Below are 18,805 nucleotides of genomic sequence, written 5' to 3'. Positions count from 1 at the left end.
AAGCCGTCCCCCGGCGCTGTGCGCGGGACCGCGCCGCCGTCCCCGCCGCCTACGCGCACTTGCGGGCGCCGGGAGTTCCACTTCCGCGGACTTCGGGGTGGGGGTCGGGGGAGTAGGGGTGCTACCTGGGCTGGGGGTCGGGGCGGCTGCTCTCCAGAATCAGCGCGCAGCGGAGTCGCTGGGGGTGCGGAGGAGAGCGCGGGCTGCGCGCGGCTCGGGGTGGCGACCGAGACCCGGGCCGCGTGGGCATTCGGCTCGGGTTTCGCCCTGGGCTTGCCCCGCGGGCGGCGGCGCCCCCCTTCGGCTGTCCCGGGGAGAAGGGCGGCCGCCTGCCCGGCGTGGGGATGCGCGCCGGGACGGGGCCCAGAGACCGAGGCTCCCGGGAGGCGCGGGCGCCCGCAGGGTCGGTCCCCGGTCGGCGCCTCCCCGCGCACCCCAGCCGGAGCCGGGTCGAGGTGGGGAGAAGGTGGCGGTCACTATCATTCCCGCCACCTGCCGGACATTGGCAGCTCCCCGGATCTCCTGTCTCCGAGCCCCGAGACTCGCAGAAAAAGGCTCGGAATTGCGCGCGGGTTGTTTGGGCTTTTCGGGTTGTAGTTGCCAAGTGGATAGAGCCCCGGGCGAGGGGCGGTGAACGGGTCAGGTCGGGTGAAAGTTTCGGCTTTGTCACCGAAACGCTGCTGCGGAGCTCCCACCTGCTCGTAGCCGGAGGACGGGCGGTCGCTGGACTTATGCTGAGGCAGGAGCTTTTTTGCCTGGTGACCCACTCCAGGGCCGGGGGTCGCACTGGAGCCTGGAGGGGACCCCAGCACCGGACACTTTTTTCTGCTGAGACCAGGCAGGGAGGAAGAGGGCCTGGCACCAGAGAACTGGGGCGAGTTGGTCGCCTGCCAGAGTTCACTGTGGCGTTGCTATCACTGTTACTATTATTAGTGTGTTGTTATTGGCATAGAAGTCTGGGAGGATTTTATCTTCTGATTCTTATAGATCGCCTGCACACTCAATAAAATGTCCCCTGGCGCTCTGATGTGTCTCTCCACCAAAGGAAATTGCCCCCGAGAGCTGCGGGGGTGTCAGAGATCCATTTAACGAACTGGATCTACCTAAGAATAACAAAAACAACATAATGACAGCTGCATCATGTGCTTGCACCAATGCTATATATGAGTATTATACTTCTATCCCTGCAACTTCCTGATCCTCATTTGGCTGGGGAATCACCCGGTCCTGGCCATTCTTGAATTCCATCTACATTTGACCCAGCTGTGCCTCTCTTGCATTTATAAAGAAAATTAATGTGACCCTTGCAGGCCCGTTGGGCATGCTCCGGGGCCGGAGCAGGCTTGGTTTCCCCAAGCTGGAGGAAGCCCACCAGGGGCGCCTGCCGTTGACTCCCCTTAGCTTGGGTCCTGTTGAGAGCTCCTTCAGGTAGCAGGCTAGCCAGCTGATGAAACAGAAAGCAGGGCAAGAGTGTGGGAGAACTGCATGTCAGAGTTAAGCTGAGTGCAAGAGATGAGGTCAAGCTTCCAAGCTGGCCAGATTCCTTTCCTGCCAGAGAAAAAAGAGAGAGAGACAAATGAAGTGCCAGTGGGAAGTATTATAAATTGGAACCAAACTCTTAGAGTCTACTTAGGTTGTTACCACTGCCTCAGTGTGACCTTTCCTTTCCAGTGCTTCTGATTTTCCCTATTTGCAAATGCACGAGTAGCCATGCCTTGCTAACAGGACAGCTGCCATGAGATGATTTAATTTTGTGTCCCCCCAAAATGGGAAAGGGCAATGTATAAAATATGCGATTTTTATGTCCTGTGAAAAGTTTCCTACACTGCAGGTTAAGGAGATACATTTTCTACCTGTGTGCCATGTGGCAGTGTAAAATTAAAATGGAAAAGGAAAGTACAAACATAAAAATGACTTAGCGTTCTTGACATTCTTGTGCATACTTGTAGAAAAATTATCTTTCATTTGGGGAGAGTTTCCTGGGAATTTAATCAGTGTTTATGCTACTGAAACGCCCCTTTCTACCTTTCTGCCCTGTAAAATTTTATGACCCAGTTCTCACAGGAAAGGCAATGTGAATATAGTAAGTGCTGGGGGCTGAGAGTTGAGACTGAAGGGCTGTTAGGGGAACTGTCACGTAGGGTTTGGAGACTAGAATGGGAAGGAAAATGCCACTTTCCTTACAGAACAGGAAAGTGTTCTTTTGGAAAAGCAGTTGAGCAGCTCAGGGTAACTAACTCAGCTCTGGCTCTCCTCTGCTCTCAGATTCTAGAAGAGTACTCTAGCAGGTGGTCCAAAGATGGTGTACCTACCCCATCACTTGATAAAGGCATTGCCTTCCCCTTATCTTTTAGATTGGCATTGATTTCTCTCCTGCTGTCTGCTGGCAGTGCAACAGTTTTCCCTTGCCACCCCCAAGAGACACAGACATGCCTTCTCGACCCCTTATATAGGTGAAAATATTCCCCAAACTGAAGCTTCTCAAAGACCTGCAGCTGCTGGTGAATTTAACTGAGTAGTTGGAAGTTATCAAGAGATCTACTGAAAAGTGGGGATGCTTTCCCTTAGTGGAGATGTTATTGAATGCCTTTTGAGCAAGAAAATTAACAGTTTGGAAAAGCAGGAGGGATTTCCTTGACTTCCCTCTACCCATAAACCAGTAGTGTGTACTTCTTTCTCTCATAGTAGTGAGCACTGTTTGTTTAAGCATTTTTTACAGTTTTGGACTTAAAATGGGGGTTTGCCTGGTGGTGTTCTATGGAGAGAGGGAAAATGTAAAGAGATACGGAAGGAAGAGCTGCAGTGGCTAGAACATAAATCAGCCAGAATATATGGGAGATGATGATAATAGGTCTTTTCACCCTCAAAAAAAAAATGTCCACTTTGGAAGAAAAAGAAGTCTGCTTATTGGCATCCAGTGCTGAAACCAAGGCAGCTGATCCCGAGAGGAGCCAAAGGGCAGTTCTTCTTAGTTTAGAAACAGCAAGACAGCCCTTGCCAAAGATTGCTGTAAACACAGAATAAAGATTTCATTGTGGGCTGGTGTGACTAGAATAATTAGACTGTTAATTGTTTATTCCGATCTGGTGGTGCTGCAATCAGTAGTGATGAGTAGCGAAAATAAGAGCAAGGGAGAAATAGAAAAGTAACATTTATCACTTTTATCTTCACTTGTTTCACTTTGATGCTACTTTGGAAAATCCTAGTTGGTTGTCCAAAACAAACACACAAACAAACAAGAATGCATATACCGTAGAACACAGGAGAGCTGATATAGACTGCTGACAGTTTTTCCTCCCAGGTTCTACTCTGGATATGGACAACATTTCGCATCCTCCAAAATCAGCATGTGAAATTACGGTAGGATGGGATGAATTAAGTAATTCTTGGTATTAATTAATAGATTTTTAGTTAGGTCCAAGCCTAAGCATCAGCTCAACCAGAATGTGTGCAAATGGCACCTGATATAGTGCTTTCTTCAACACTTTTTTATACAGGCATATGAGGTTTAAGTAATAAATATTCCATTTTTGACATTTAATTGTTTTCTATTGTGAAACAAATTGCCCACAAGTGATTACTCTTTCACATTTAATTGAAGAAATCGCCTCCTCTGTATTTTTCTACTAATGTAGACATAAAAGAAAACGTATTTTAAGTGATAAAGGTGATTTTAAGCAGATGACCATCTATAGTTATTATAAGCAGCAAACTGTAACTTATTGTTATTTACCAAAAGATGGCACTGCCATAAATTCCTTCTGAGATGATTTTTGTAAATGAAGAAATGAGTAAAGGACTATAGAGAGCATTAAGCACACAGTGTCTGGGACGAGAGGAAACACATATTCATTTAGTTCAAACACTCCCTGAATTCCAATATTGACATGCAATATGGAGCAAGTTTCTCATTATTTGAATGTAAAAAGGAATATCTTTAAGTGTTGGTGTTAAGTATAATTGTTCTGGAAATAAAAGCACTATGTTATAAAAATAGCATAATTAGTTAACAGTAAGGTCATAAAGTCTCAAAAAGAGGAATACTTAGTTTTTCTAAGATATTCATTTGTCTCATTTGCTTAAGAGGTAAAAAACTACCTTTTCTAACCTTTACTTTCTTTCAGTCCATCACTAATCAAAAGGGATTGCAAAACCAGAATACTTACAAAATGCTAAAAAACATAAGTAATACCATGTTATAGAACTATCTAGCTCTGAGAAGGCCAAATACCACTCTACCAAATGCACTGTCTACAGCAATTAAAAACAGAGAAATCATATTGCAACATTAAATTATAATTACAACCCATTTAAAAGAGAAATATAGCCTGTTCTCATTGAATTGCTATTCGTGGTTTGCTAAATAGATCTTCAGAATACTCTGTCAGTCTCCTGCCTACTAAGACTGTCTAGTTAAGACTGTTCCTAATTACATATGGGTTAACTTACTTTTACAACCCTAAGAACATTCAACTCCAAGCATTACTCAAGTGCAATGCAAAATAGAAATGGTCCAGTGCACCTCTAGGTATAAGTCATTTTTCTGAAAAAAGGTTAAGGGGGTCATAAAAGGGAGAGCATTTAGTATAGGATTACATCGGTGAATTACCACAATAAAAAAGTAAGGGAAGCTATAAAATATTGCATCTTTTAAAAATATATAAAGGAAAGTTAGAACAATACCACTTATTTCTCCCTTCAAAGCAGTAAGGGTTGGTCATGCAAAGCACCACGCAAAGTACAAATGTCAAGAAGATGCACAGCATTGCCGGAAAATGGGAATATCTTTGCAATGTATAATAAATTTGGACAATCTAATCAAAAGTTTAGACCTTAGTCTGACTAATGCTGCCAACTCCTTAAGAATAAAGAGGTATCTTGCAAGTGAGAGATATTTTCTTTCATTTCTATAGCACCCAGCTAGAACTTACACATAAGTAGATTCACAAGAAATATTTGTTCATTTTATTTCTATAAGTAAAATAAAATCGAATCAATGGAATCTGTACGTTTAGATGAATTTGTAATATCTTAAGTCAAATGCTTGAATGGTGTTTGCTACTTTACATCAAACTTTTTAAACTGGTAAGATGTGCCTGCATCCAATAGTAATAATTACTATTGGCAGTAGTCTGGTGTGGGGATGAAGGAGGTAAAGACATAGGAAATCTTAAGTTAAAGGATTTCTCTTTTTTCTTTTAAGTTTTACCTAAATCTTGAATGTGCTGTCGCACATAGAAGTTGTTAAAAATGCACAGTGTCTCTTCCTAATAAAAATGGCTCTGTCGCTGTATGGTTTTGATTCATAACAAATCATCACACAAACAGATCTCATCCCTTTAAGTACTGAGCCTTAGACCAATTATGACTAAATTACTGCATGTTCTCTGCTGTATCAACTAATTAAAGGGTAATTAATAAAATGATAATTTCATTCCATGGCCATGGCAACATCTGGCTGTCAAAGGAGTTTGTCTGACACAAGGCTGCATGGTCAGGTGCAGGGACCACTGTGCTCAACATCTGGTAAGAGGACAGAAATTTAACCCTTCAAAACTCACACTGAAATTACTTGTAGCTGATACACTTGTATTTGTTATCTGCTCCTGTGCCTGATTTACAACTAAAGTAAGCTATGTTAACCTTTGACCCCCAATTTAAAAAGCACTTGTGGGTGGGCCACGGTGGCTCATTGGCAGAGTTCTTGCCTGCCATACTGGAGACCTGGGTTCGATTCCCGGTGCCTGCCCATGTTTAAAAAAAAAAAAAAAGCACTCATAAAAAACTAAAATGTCTATACATGAATCATTGGCTTCTTTTTTTTTTTTTTTAAAGTCGGACCTTAGCTTATTGAACAAAGTGGTCTTGGTATCTTCCCAGAGAATAGTTCATAGTGTAATATATTGCCCTAATTGGGAGCTAGTGGTGGAAAGAAAACCAGGGTAGAATTAGCATGAAGATTCAATTACTACTTGTTTCCTGAGAGAATTGTTCGCTAGGATTAGAGTTTAAGGTTGTGGTCAAAATAGCCTGGAATGATGTGCAGGGCAGCTTTCTTGTCCTCTGGTTGATACCCTGAGATGGAACCAGGCTTTGCTTTCCACTTTACATGCGTAACTTAAAATACAGCTTATGTAAAATTGTTTTAAGTGTGCACCCAAGCATTTTAGATGTATTTATTAAAATTTGTGGTAAAAAGTTATTGTATACATAATATTTTCCTGAAGGAACAGTGTACATTTTCTATCATATTCATTATCCCTTTCATTTTTAAAAAGTCAATGACTTTGATCCCCTTTGCAAGCCCTAATATGGGGTTAATTTTTACACATTATGAATAATCGATGAACTTAGCACAATTTATTTTTAAACCAACAGAAGGAATTTCATTTGATAATTTAATTAGAAAGTGGCTAAAGCAATTTCATTTAGAAGTCATTTCCTCTAGATATTCAAAAGTAACCAAATATATGTTTGTTTGTTTTTTTAATTGGAAAGATTGGCACTCTGATGAGATTATCAAAATCCATTGAAATGAACATTATAAGTCTTTACACCTGAGGTCTTTTTTCCATGAGACTGTTTTGATGGACATGGAGAGTGGGCGGAAGCACCTAGCAGCTTTTAAAGTTGGGGGGTGGGGTGGGGAGGATGGTGAGAACCAACTGGATATTACAGAATCTCTGTGCCCACCCTCCACACAGGCCCAAATGCTCTTCTGTCATCATTTTCCAAGGCAAGAAACAGTATAATTCTCAAAATCTCTCTTCATCGAATCCCTTGATTCCCTGCACCAAAGGCATCCTCTGGCAAATGCATCTGCAAAGGCACCATCATTGCATCCTTGAAAGCAGAAGCCACATTTGGGAGCATAATGTGTCTTGAAGGCTTTATTTGGATATTAAATAAGAATCTAAATCTAAGCCCATACTGTGCACAAACTGGCAAGAGCTCCCAAGGAAGCTCATTATATAAATGAAAACTAAATAAAATTTTTGTGCAATCAGTAATATGATTACTAACTGAACCTAAAGCGAATGATAACGAACAATCAAAATACATCTTAACATTATAGTTTTGAGGTGTTTGAGCTGTACCTATCTTTACCCTTAGCCTATCTGCTCCTCTCCATAAATTAGGAATATTTATTTCAGTCTAAAAATGTGAGGCACAGTTATATGTGGAAATAGAATCCTTGAACAGTCATTAAAAAATTAATCCATTTGGCAGTTTAGCATCTCAGTGGGATACTTGAGGCAGTTAAGCACAGAGGATCTCACCCGATTCATGGAGCAGGCTAACATTTGGTGATCAAATTGCTTAAGGTTATTTCTTTAAACACAGAAGAACAAAGGGTTTCTTCATGATACAGAAGTGATAGGGATTTCTTTGAAGACTGCTACATATTTCACTTCTGTCAATTAAAATGTGTGGTATTCTGAGAGAAAGAAGACAGCAATAAAAATAACTACCATTAGTTCTTACCCTCCATGCCAAATACTACCTGCATCGCCTTACTAATCCTCTTTGTGAAGTCAGTAGTGCTACCATGTTCATTTTGCAGGTGCAGAAACTGAAGCATAGGCTTAAGTGGTCAAGGCAGGTAGGATTCAAACCCAGAACCCTCGACTCCCGAGTCTGTAGTCTTAACCACCGCCTCCCTGTAGAGCATGGTTTCTCTACCTCAGTACTGCTGCCTTTTGGGTCAGATCATTTTTTGTTTGGGGTCGGGAGAGCTGTCTGGTACACTGTAGGATGTTCAGGGAACTGGAACTTAAATAGACCTCCAGGCTAAAAAGTAGTAGCGCGGAAACAAGATTGGTAACTTTCATTTCCACAAATTCAGAACATTCTAATGGTCAATTGTTTTTTTAGATAATTATATCATTGGAGTTTGTGTTGTCTTCTGAAAATACTTAACAATGGTGCTTATTGAAATGGTGAATCTGTTGATTGTCTTGGATAATTTTATAAAACCAAAATGACTTTTGAAACTGTTACCTCTCCTTTTTTTATTTCAGCACCAAAAAGAGGTCTAAACCGGTCTGATAAACCAGGGTTTCAGCCTTTGTAACCCTGATTTAGTTGAGGAAAACTTCAGCTTTATAAACTGAATCCGATGACTTCTTGGTTCTCAGACAGTGCTGCTTCGGGTTCACGATTTGAGGCAATAATTGGCAAAAGATTTGAAGCACATTTCAGCATTAGCTTTCTAAAGGGATTGCTGTCCTGGTGCATACATGCACTTAAATGTTCATTGAAGTCCATAGTTCTATGTTTATCGTCCTTGCAAAGCATTAAGGCAGTTGTAGGAGGGAGGCAGACCACTCATCGGACTTAAAATGGCTTCTTATGTAGCTCTCAGTGGGAAGGGTTGTTTTGCTGAAAGGCAGGAGGCTTAGCTGGGCCGCGGGGTTCGCAGAGCTGAGAAAAAGCGTATTTTTTCATCTGTCAATGACGGGTGTCTTCTGCTGTTAATGAAATAGTTTTGTGCTGCCTGCTCACAGCCTGCCCAGACGTATGTCTAAAATAACTGCCTAACTAAGCCTTTTACCATAACATTTACTCATCAGGATACCATTCCACCATGTCACACTGTGGCTTGAAGAACATTTATATGACTTTGTGAAGAGGAATGGAGATCAGCACACTGATGTTTTATTCACAGAATTCCCCCTGGGGTTTTAGATTATTTCATAGAGGGAAACCTTTAGGAAGACAGCATTCTTGATACACTTATTGGTGAGAAATATTTTAAATCAAGAATCCAGACATCTCTTTAATGAAGATGAATCATGGAAAATATTTCTACAACTGACTGTAAGAAGTTTGGAGCATTGAGTGTGAAACCATGAAATCAGGCCTTAAATCACACATGATCTTCCCAGAATATAGGATCTGATCATTTATTTAAGGGATTTGGACAGGACAGACCAGGAAATGAAATGAGAAGGAAACAGAGGTGCCAACCTTTCTAGACTTGCTAAACCTAGGATCAGACAGATTCTGTGTGTGTTGAGGACCGTTCCAGGCAAATCCTGTTAGTACCTTGGCCCTGGACTTTCCAAGTTCCTTGAGTCAACGTGTGTTGAAAGCTATAGTGACAACCACCTCTACCCTCATAGAGAGTTCTGAGAGATGTAGATAACCTTAAATCTTGGCACCTTATAAACTCATTGGCTAAAGTATCTGAATAACTGGGAAGGGATGTATAGAAGATAAAAAGAATGACCATTGACACTTGCTCTTATTTATCATAAGGGTATAGAGCAAATACATCATTGTTAAGAGTTTCATTACAGTATGCAGCCTTTAAAATAAGGGGATCTGCTAAGTTCTCTTCCCCACTTCCAACTCCCACCATTATTAATGTCCTAAGAAAGATACCAAAGATAACTCTTGCATCTTTGAGATAAGAGGAAATCTTTCATATATATGGTATTGGGTAAAAGAAATATTTAAGCCAAATTGAAAGCATCAAAAATAAGTAACTGCACTGAAAAGTCACAGCCATATTGAACAATAAACAATTTATGGAAGGAACCCAGAAAAAATTGTTTTTTAAAAAATTGAAAAGCATAGCTTCTGACAAGTATTCTTTATTTATGAGTGCAAGTAGAATTTTTCAAGGAACACAGAAATACTAAAATAAAATGCAAACGCTGACACACACACTCCTCTTCTGAGGTTTGGCAAAAACAGAAATATACAGGGTTAATTATATAGTTAAAACAATGATCACCATTCACACTAATTGAGAGAACAGAAGAGGTCAGGATTATGTGAAATTATTAATGATCCAAAATACTTTAGTTTTTTACTTAGAAGTGCTTGGGACCTTTGACTTGAATACAGGTAAGTCCAGAGATCTGGCAATTCACTTTTTTTTTGTATGTTGTATGGCAGGGGTCACATTTCATTCTTTTTCCATGTGAGTATCCCCTTATTGCAGCACCATTTGTTGAATTTTTGTTTGGTTGGTTTTTCGTTTGTTTGCTTGTTTGTTTTGGGAGAGTGCATGGGCCGGGAATAGAACCCATATAGGGGGTGAGCATTCTACCACTGAATTACCCATGTGCCCCCACAGTTCACGTTTTAGAAAGACAAGAAGTCACACAAGTGAAGTCTAGATGCCCACGCGTGAAAACTGCTGTCATAGCCCTCCTCTCTCAGCTCAGCCCCTCTGTGCAGATCCTGCTGGACAGACTTACTGGACCAGCCTTGGGCTTACCTTCTCCTGGGTATGCCAGATAAGCCAGTTGTATTCTTGCTCTTGCTTTCGTTAGAGCTTGTGATGTTATAAATTTGTGGGCCTGAGGGGCAGGGAATGGGAGGAGGTACTGGAAGTGTTTGCCCCAGTAATAACTGTTGATGGCACCTAACAGACCCCAGATGGTTTACTGCTATCAAAATCATAAAAACAAAACACCATCTCCATTAAACATTTTTCTGGTGCCAGGGAAAGTTGGAATTTGAATTGTTTCAAAGGGATTCTATGCATACAAAATGAATAGCTGTCAAGCAAGTTATAATTAAGGAGTTGAGTTGCTGTCAATAAATTTGAAATGATTTTCCTTGGTACATCCACATTATTTCTTATCTCTTATTTTACCCTACCCCCACATGACCTCCCTCCAGGTTAATATAGAATTTTGCAAATATAATTTTGGAGGGAAACTCCATGTAGTTCTTTAGAGACTTTGAGAAATTCAAAGAAAATGCTCTTCCTCCTTTTGAGATGGACATGTTGCTAAATTTCTCTAAAAACTCATGACTTTTGGCCAATTATTATCATCTATCTTTCTTACAGTGTTCTATGCAATTAAAGAACTGAAATGTAGTTTAACAAATGATTATAAAAATAAAGGTACCTCCTGGGTGTACAGAACTTCAACTTTGCAAATTAGTTTCAAATGTATTATTCCATGTTTTCACTGGTGTCTATCAACAATCCTCTTCCTGGTTCCAGTTGTTTTCATACTGTATTCTTTTGGTCCATCAGCTCATTTTAGGTCTCAGTAAATGTTTTTTACTGAAAGTATGGGCTTTCTAGTGCCAAACAAGTCATTTTCAGGTGCATATTTTCTCTCCTCCCAAATAAGTCATAACTCTCTTTAAAGCAGAGACTGGACATGTTCCTTTCCGTGGCATCTCTCCCAGGGGTCCCCGCTCTGCCTGGTGGGGGTCATCTATGCTAATTGTCAGGAGCTTTACCTGCCCCAGAAACATTCCACTTTGTCAGTTCAGTGCTGAGAATATTCTAAGTCCATACTCCTGACAGTGTACTGTCAGATCCATAAGCCACAAAAATATGAGAAATCCAGATGGTGTACTTGATTTCATTCTTGAAAGTGGAAGAGTACCAAAGTTGAAGGTGAGGGGCAATAGAGCACAGCTAGAGCTAAGAGAGGAAAAGTGAGCAGGGTGTCAAGAGTAAAACAGGATCATGTGGAAAAGGGGGAAAAGTTTTCATCTTTTTAAAAATAAGAATTTTTTTAATATAGTAAACTATATTTTATGTTTACTCCTTTGAATCTGGGTATTTGTGGCCTTGTGATATGTTGGGGAAAGTAAGCTTATTTTTAAACTGCACATGGGCTGCGCTCTTAAAAAGGCTGAAGACTGCAGGACTTGAAATGTACACTCGTCTTAAATGATCGCTTTTCAGAGTGGCTTTGAGAAACTTTGGGTTTACCAGAACAACCAACCATGGTCTCCATCTCTGAACTCTAGGCAATAGGTAGTACTTTGATCAATCTTTTTTCTGTGCCATACTCGCTAAAAAATTCTGTTTGTCTTTCTTTTGCCTCTTCATTGCAAATCCAAACCAAAATCCAAAATGAAAGGGTAGATTTATTACCCCAGAGGTTGGAATTTTTCAGCATAAACTAGAGAAATTCATTAATCATTAGTTTAAAATAGTCATTTGCAAGTTGAACTTAGTGCACAGTTGTTCTCTGAATATGTCTTTCTGGACTGAGATGTATGTATAAGGAGACTTCCAGGAAAGAGGCCAATTTAGAAAGAATTTGAGTTCTTACTGAATGTTTCCTACAGATTCCATAATGACTCCATTCTGTTTTTGCACTACAAAGAGGTATGGCCTTTTTACTGTTGTTAGCATGTGCTTTTAAAAGACTTACTCCTACACAGTGCAGTGACAATTATTTTTCAATGGGCATCTACAAATTGAGCACCTAGGGGTTCTGCACTGAGAATTAGAACATCTTCATTCAAGTCATATCTCTCCAATCAGGGACTACAACACCAAATGCAGCAGCATCCCAAATTAAGCCAGAGTGTTACAGAAACACCTCAACAGCCGCATCCTAAAGAAAGAAAAGAAGGACAAGCAATTCCAAAACTAGATATTTTAATCTGTCTCACATGTTAGCCTGCCACAAATGTGATTTCGTTTATGTCTCCACAAACTGACATGAGCTGCAGATTTGAATGGATGACTAGGAATCAGGGCACAGTTGGCATTTCAACCAATAAAGCTTATTAGTTAATGTATTTGTTACATTCAGACTGCCGCAAGCACTAAGAAATCACTAAATGTTGTATCGAATCCACTTAAATGCCTTTCCCAGCAGTCATACAGTACCTAAGATGGGATTTCAGGCTGCCCCTGCGTTTGTCCTTGCCAGTACAATACACTGTGCTCCCACCCCCTGCCCCACACCCCACCCTGCCAAACTGCCCCTATACCACTTGGGTTGCCATTGCATTTTATGTTGCTTCATAATGTCTGTTACTATCTATTCTTCAAAAATAAGCAAAGAGCCTGGTTTTTCTCTCTGTTCTACGTTCATTGCTTTTATATACATTTCTATCATAAAATTATTGCTGGTCCCCAAGCCTTCATTCTCTTTCTCCAGACAGCACACTTAACTTTCAAAAAGGGACTGTACTACCTTCAATAATGCCTTTGGTTCCCACAGGGCTTGACTTGATACGTCAAGGTAGGTTATGCAGATGGAAGGAGAATCCAGGCAAGATTCCATTCTCAATTCAAAAGAATCTTAAGTAGATGACTGAAGGTTGTGATACACTGGGAAGGGAAAGGGCTTAATGTGTGAAAATTCGAGGTCATCACCATAAACAGCGCTGAAGTGAGGTGCCAATATATTAGAGTAGTACATGCCAGCTGCTAAAACAAATCCCCATCAGCTCACTGTTTTAACACAGTAAGAGTCATTCCAGGCTCACATCACAGTTCAGTTTCTTGTCAGGTGGTTCTTCTGAGCACTTTCCTCCAAGAGGTATGTGGTGGTTTAAAACTGTATGTACCCCTGAAGATAATGTTCTTAAAGCTCATCCATGCCTGTGGGTGTAAACCTATTGTAAGTAAGTTTTCATGAGGTTATTTCCGTTAAGGTGCGGCCCAGGATGGGTCTTAATATTCTTACTGGAGTTCTTTATAAATGGGATGATTACAGGGAGAGAAAAAGACACAGAAACAAGAAGCTGAGATCAATGAAACCTGAAAGAGAAGGGAGAGACCAGAAGACACCGCCATGTGCCTTGCCATGTGGCAGAGGAGTCTAGGATCACCGGCAGCCAGTCTTCAGGAAGAAAGCATCATCCTGATGATGCCTTGATTTGGACATTTTCATGGCCCCAAAACTATAAGATTGTAAGCTAATAAATCCCCATGATTAAAAGCCAACCCATTTCATAGTATATTGCTTCCAGCAGTCTAGCAAACTAAAACTCAGAAATCCAGGATCCTTCCATCTGTGCTCTGTTACCTCCCTTAGGGGCAAAAGGCCTTCCTCAACATCAGTCAGCAGAGAAACAAAGAGCGTATGCAGGAGTCTTTCAGAATGATTTTTAAAATAGTTGTTACCAGACAAAGGCAACGGATTTTCTGCTGATGTGCTCCAATGACAAATTCCTGAGACACTGGAGTTTCAGAAAGAAAAAGTTTATTACTAGCTGTAAAGCAGGAGATCAGATGACCTGTTGGCCCAAACATCTGTCTCCTTGAACTGCAGTAATTCTGATAGTTTTACAGTATCAAAAGATGGGGAGGTTTTAGGATAATGAATACAATGGCAGTTCTAGATGATGCAATTAGAGGTGATTAATTATTGAACATATACAGATTGATTACATGCTTAATCACAGAACATATGTAAAAAGATGGCAGCCTTAATATGATGATGGGCGTGATTTTTAGTATTATAATGAGGTATAGATCACTTACAGGTTAAAATCTAAGCTACTGCTAAACAAACTGTGGTATATACATACGATGGAATATTATGCAGCTCTAAGACAGAATAAACTTATGAAGCATGTAATAACATGGATGGACCTAGAGAACATTATGCTGAGTGAGACTAGCCAAAAACTAAAGGACAAATACTGTATGGTTTAACTGATATGAACCGACATTAGTGAATAAACTTGGAATATGTCACTGGTAACAGAGACCATCAGGAGATAGAAATAGGGTAAGATAATGGGTAATTGGAGCTGAAGGGATACAGACTGTGCAACAGGACTGGATACAAAAACTCAGAAATGGACAGCACAATACTACCTAATTGTAATGTAATTATGTTAAAACATTGAATGAAGCTGCATGTGAGGTATAGGTTTTTTTTTTTCTATTATCGTTTTATTTCTTATTCTGTTGTCTTTTTATTTCTTTTTCTAAATCGATGCAAATGTACTAAGAAATGATGAATATGCAACTATGTGATGATATTAAGAATTACTGATTATATATGTAGAATGGAATGATTTCTAAATGTTCTGTTAATTTTTTTAATTAATAAAAAAAAATCTAAGCTACTGTGCATGTCAGGTGGGCCCATTTTGGTTAGATCCAGCTTTGGTTATGAAGATAACTTTGGATTTGGGGGTGGGTTAGTCTGGGCTGACCCAAGATCTTTCATTAATAAACATTAGGGGCTGTCTTTAGTGATCACAAGACTCTGAATTCCAAAAACTGGATAAATGAATACAAATGAAGGTTAGTCACAAGGTTTTTACAATCACAATGGCAGAAGATAAAAGGCTATACAATCATTATCAGAGATCAAGGCAGTTAGATTACAGTTCAAAGATTTCAGGTATTTTCCTCTGTCTACTCCAATATACCAGAAAGCAAAAAGGATTATCTATATAATGATTCAGCAACAATAATCATCCCTTAAATCCTAATTTCTTGGTTACACAGTCAGTACTGAAAATGGTGTATATCACTTATATCTGCCTTTCATTGGTCAGAATCCCACCATACAACTCCAACCTATAGGCAAGGAAGGCTGGCAAATACATTCTTTCTGTCTGTCCAGGAGCATCATTTGGCCGGTTTCTGACACCTTTTCTTCACTAGCAAGTAGAATCTTGGTGCTTGAGCAAATTCACCTGGTTTGGGGGCATGGGGATGGGGAAGGAGCTCACATACCAAATAATTGTCATTAATCCTGTTTTAGCTATAAAATGAAATGCAAACTCCTTAACAAACCTTGCATGACACAGTGTGGCAGTACAGTGTAATGGGTAAGGGCATTGACTCAGGAATCAGAGTCAGGGTCCAAATTCTTGCTCCTGAGGACTCAAATAAGGTGACCCTTGGTAAGTGTGAGCTATCATGATTGTCTTTTGACCATATTTGCTCCCACTTGCTTTATCTTTGAATCCTTCACACAGTCTCTTTTCTAGGCTTAATGCCTCCATGCCTTGTACCTCTTGTTCTCTCTGCCTGCAAGTGAAATGCCCTTTGTTCATTTTTTCTGCCTGACACTTAAGATATGACTCCTAAGTTACCTCCAGCTCAGACTACATGACCCTGTGGCTCTCAATCTTTAGCATGATTGGAATTACCTGGAGAGCTTGTTTAACTGCAGTCTGCTGGGTCCACCGTCCATAGTTTCTGATTCAGTAGGTCTGGGGTGGACCCTGAGAATTGGCATTTCTAACATGTTCCCTGGTGATGGTGATGCTCCTGGTCTGGGCACTCCACCTTAAAAACCATTGCCAGACTTCCTGGAAGATGGCGGCTTAGTAAGACGCGCGGATCTTAGTTTCTTCTCCAGGACACCTACTAGGGGAGTAGAAACGATACAGAAAGCGCCCAAAGCCACAACAGAGATAAAAAAGACAGCGTACCCCATCCTGGAACGGCTGGCTGGCTGAGAGAAGCAGCTCGGGTGAGACCGCCGAGGCGCGCGGGCCTTACCGGGCGGGGTGGCAAGCGGCCGGAGTTACTCCCTTCCCCCTTCCCGGGCCGGCTGGGAGAATTGGAGAGGCGGTCCCCTGAAACAAAGACGGCTGGCGCCCACACCACGCGCAGCCCCCGGACCAACTGAGAGAATTGGATCGGAAACCCCCAGGCCGCGGAGAACGGTGACGGGTGGGGGAGGCCCCTTCCAAACCCGTGACTCCCGGGGAACGTGCACTCTCTCGGGCGGGCCGCTGCCGCTGGCGCCCTCCCGCCACGCTTGTTGCCCAGGGCCGACTAGGAAATTCGGACGGGCTCTTTCCCGGGCTGCGGCGACCAGCAACCCTCCCTGCGTTCGGACCGAGGGCCGGCTCAAGCCGCTTCGGCTAGCGAACCCCCAGGACGGCGAGAGTTTTCCAAAGTTTAAGGTCCCACAGCACCTTTTACTGGTGGGACCCGCAGACAAACGTGTGCCACGAGCGCCACCTACTGGGCAGGATAAGAAAAACAGAACCCAGAGATTTCACAGAAAAATATTACAACCTTGCTGGGTCCAACACCAAGAAAAATCTGAATAAATGCCCAGACGCCAGCAGCAGAAGATAACTGTCCACGCTCAAAAGATTGAGAATATGGCTCAGTCAAAGGAACAAACCAATAGCTCAAATGAGACACAAGAGCTGAGACAACTAATCCTGAATATACGAACAGAAATGGAAAACCTCTTCAAAAATGAAATCGATAAATTGAGGGAGGACATGAAGAGGACATGGGCTGAACATAAAGAAGAAATAGAAAAACTGAAAAAACAAATCGCAGAACTTATGGAAGTGAAGGATAAAGTAACAAACATAGAAAAAATAATGGATAGTTACAATGATAGATTTAAAGAGACAGAAGATAGAATTAGTGATTTGGAGGATGGAACATCTGAATTCCAAAAAGAAACAGAAACTATAGGGAAAAGAATGGAAAAATTTGAACAGGGTATCAGGGAACTCAAGGACAATATGAACCGCACAAATATACGTGTTGTGGGTGTCCCAGAAGGAGAAGAGAAGGGAAAAGGAGGAGAAAAACTAATGGAAGAAATTTTCACTGAAAATTTCCCAACTCTTATGAAAGACCTAAAATTACAGATCCAAGAAGTGCAGCGCACCCCAAAAAGATTAGACCCAAATAGGCGTTCTCCAAGACACTTACTAGTTAGAATGTCAGAGGTCAAAGAGAAAGAGAAGATCTTGAAAGCAGCAAGAGAAAAACAATCCATTACATACAAGGGAAACCCAATAAGACTTTGTGTAGATTTCTCAGCAGAAACCATGGAAGCTAGAAGACAGTGGGATGATATATTTAAAATACTAAAAGAGAAAAACTGCCAACCAAGACTCCTATATCCAGCAAAATTATCCTTCAAAAATGAGGGAGAAATTAAAACATTCTCAGACAAAAAGTCACTGAAAGAATTTGTGACCAAGAGACCAGCTCTGCAAGAAATACTAAAGGGAGCACTAGAGTCAGATACAAAAAGACAGAAGAGAGAGATATGGAAAAGAGTGTAGAAAGAAGGAAAATCAGGTATGATATATATAATACAAAAGGCAAAATGTTAGAGGAAAATATTATCCAAACAGTAATAACACTAAATGTCAATGGACTGAATTCCCCAATCAAAAGACATAGATTGGCAGAATGGATTAAAAAACAGGATCCTTCGATATGCTGTCTACAGGAAACACATCTTAGACCCAAAGATAAATATAGGTTGAAAGTGAAAGGTTGGGAAAAGATATTTCATGCAAATAACAACCAGAAAAGAGCAGGAGTGGCTATACTAATATCCAACAAATTAGACTTCAAAGGTAAAACAGTTAAAAGAGACAAAGAAGGACACTATATACTAATAAAAGGAACAATTAAACAAGAAGACATAACAATCATAAATATTTATGCACCGAATCAGAATGCCCCAAAATACGTGAGGAATATACTGCAAACACTGAAAAGGGAAATAGACTCATATACCATAATAGTTGGAGACTTCAACTCACCACTCTCATCAAGGGACAGAACATCTAGACAGAGGATCAACAAAGAAATAGAGAATCTGAATATTACTATAAATGAACTAGACTTAATAGACATTTATAGGACATTACATCCCACAACAGCAGGATACACCTTTTTCTCAAGTGCTCATGGATCATTCTCAAAGATAGACCATATGCTGGGTCACAAAGCAAGTCTCAACAAATTTAAAAAGATTGAAATCTTACACAACACTTTCTCGGACCATAAAGGAATGATGTTGGAAATCAATAATAGGCAGAGTGCCAGAAAATTCACAAATACGTGGAGGCTCAACAACACACTCCTAAACAACGACTGGGTCAAAGAAGAAATTGCAAGAGAAATTAGCAAATACCTCGAGGCGAATGAAAATGAAAACACAACGTATCAAAACTTATGGGACGCAGCAAAGGCAGTGCTAAGAGGGAAATTTATTGCTCTAAATGCCTATATCAGAAAAGAAGAAAAGGCAAAAATTCAGGAATTAACTATCCATTTGGAAGAACTGGAGAAAGAACAGCAAGCTAACCCCAAAGCAAGCAAAAGGAAAGAAAT

General features: G+C 40.8%; 1 protein-coding gene across 3 annotated transcripts in view; it reads left to right on the top strand.

Moving 5' to 3' along the window:
* Positions 1–18,805, top strand: part of CDH20 (cadherin 20) — a 252,220-nt gene that overhangs the window by 172 nt on the left and 233,243 nt on the right. The window lies entirely within an intron of this gene.

This window comes from Tamandua tetradactyla, chromosome 18, assembly GCF_023851605.1.
Source record: "Tamandua tetradactyla isolate mTamTet1 chromosome 18, mTamTet1.pri, whole genome shotgun sequence".
In the NCBI taxonomy this organism is placed as follows: domain Eukaryota; kingdom Metazoa; phylum Chordata; class Mammalia; order Pilosa; family Myrmecophagidae; genus Tamandua; species Tamandua tetradactyla.
Note: the sequence above shows the minus strand (reverse complement) of the source record. Positions and strands in the feature narration are given on the sequence as shown.